Here is a 2,291-nt window from a genome sequence, read left to right as displayed (position 1 = left end):
TCCGGCCGCCGCGTCCGCGGCCACCCCGCCGTCCTCGTCCGCCGCCCTCCTCCGCCTCTACCTCGTTCGCCGGCGAGCTCCACCGGCTCCGGCGCCAGCCATCCTCTGGAGACGCGCGCATGAACAATGCCCCGGGCCGATCTGGATCTCAGATCTGAAAAAAACCCTAATCTCGGGTTGACTTTTCCCTGTCCTCCCAATATTTTTATGCCTACTTTGACCTGCCGCAACTTTGCGTCCGTAGCTCCGATTTGGGCATATAGCATATCAAAATGTTCGCCTCGACGAGTACATCATTTCATTGCATTGCATAATTTTCATTTGAGCTCACCTTGATGCCCGAAATTCTGTTAGAGGAGGCTTCGTGAGTTAATTGTCAGATCTGCTAGTTCATCTTAGACTTTTGTCATTTTTGCCATAATTGTTGTGTGCATGATATGCCTGTGAGTCCTTCATATGTTTTGTTAAGGATTTTGTCATCTTTCCAGAGGTGCAACCCATGCATTTTTAGGATGTGTGTGGTGACTTGTGCAAGCTTGCAAAGTGAGGCACCCGGTAAATCAGTTTTCAGGGACTTAGTAGTTTTCACTAAGTCTGGGATTACTTAGTTCGTGATGCCATATGTTCAGCTTGTTTCCTAGTGATCCGTGCCTCTTTTGAGGATGATCAGTAAAGGAGTTTTGTTAATCATGTTATGCTCTATCCATCCATGTCTTTACTTGCAATTTTGGAGCATCCTAGCTTGAGTCAATCGAGCTCTACTTTTGCTTCGTTGTGAATCTGGGCAGATCGTCAACTCGTTTGCGATTTTGCCGATGCTATTGTAGTTGATCCGTGCATGCTATGCCATTGATCTTGCCATTTCTAGCTTGTATTTTGTGCCTTCTTAAGGGATGTATGCTTGCCTTGCCATGACTTGCACCGTAGTGAGTGCATCGAGCTCGTTTACATGCCTTCGTGAGTTATATTTCAGCATGTCTCAGTTTTCACTAAGTCTGAAAACTGATTGTGTTTTAGCTATGTTCGTGTGCCCGTTAGTATATTTTGTGAACCCTTTTGGCCCCAGGTCACTTTGGGTCTTTTGTTAAGCTTGTTGAGTAGCTCTATGCCATGTTCTTACTTGTCTTAAACAGGTCATGTATCATATTGTTTTGCTGCTCCGAAGAGGGCTTCACGATCTGAAATTTCAGACAAGTGTTAATTTCAGTAAGTCTGGAATCTGTTTTGCATTTGTGTTTTTGCCATGCTTGTTTGAACCTCATAATGGATGAATTGGCCGTGTCTCAGTGCTAGTATTTTGTTAAGCATCTTGTGTGCATCCCTGCCATGTATTTTGTTGTCATGTTTGGGTGCTGTAGCATGTTCATCTCATTGTATTTAGATGCCTACTTGCTGTAAATCGCAGACCGGTGTCATTTTTTAAACGCTTGCCATTTCCAAACCGTAACTCCAATTCCGGCGTTCTTTATATCGTTTTCAAGCGATTTCATCTCATCTTTCCAGTGGCACACTTGGATTTCCATGTTGAGGCCAGGACCATGCATTTCCTGTCATATCTTGCATTTTGCATCCCGCATAGCATATCATCATTGCATCATATCGCTTGATCCTTGCACGTGGTTGATTGTGTCCTTGTTGCTTGTTTGTATTGTTTGGGTAGAGCCGAGAGACGAGTTCGCTACCGAGGAGCCCGTTGAGTTTGCTTGTGAGGATCCAGTCAACTCTGACAACTGTGCAGGCAAGATGATCATACCCTCGAAATCACTACTATCTTTGCTATGCTAGTTTGCTCGTTCTTTGCTATGCCAATGCTACGATGCCTACCTTTTGCTTGTTAGCCTCCCAAATTTCCATGTTGAAACTCTAACCCACCATGTCCTAGCAAACCGTTGTTTGGCTATGTTACCGCTTTGCTCAGCCCCTCTTATAGCGATGCTAGTTGCAGGTGAAGTTTGGAGGCCGTTCCTTGTTGGAACATATTTTATTTACTTAGTGGGATATCATTATATTGCCATGTTATCTTAATGCATCTATATACTTGGTGAAGGGTGGAAGGCTCGGCCTCTCACCTAGTGTTTTGTTCCACTCTTGCCGCCCTAGTTTCCGTCATATCGGTGTTATGTTCCCGGATTTTGCGTTCCCTACGCGGTTGGGTTATAATGGGAACCCCTTGATAGTTCGCCTTGATTAAAGCTTTTCCAGCAATGCCCAACCTTGGTCTTACCAATTGCCACCTAGCCTCTTTTCCCTCGGGTTTCCGGAGCCTGCGGGTCATCTTATTTAGACCCCCC

The sequence above is a fragment of the Triticum dicoccoides genome, chromosome 1A (assembly GCF_002162155.2).
Source record: "Triticum dicoccoides isolate Atlit2015 ecotype Zavitan chromosome 1A, WEW_v2.0, whole genome shotgun sequence".
Classification (NCBI taxonomy): domain Eukaryota; kingdom Viridiplantae; phylum Streptophyta; class Magnoliopsida; order Poales; family Poaceae; genus Triticum; species Triticum dicoccoides.
Note: the sequence above shows the minus strand (reverse complement) of the source record.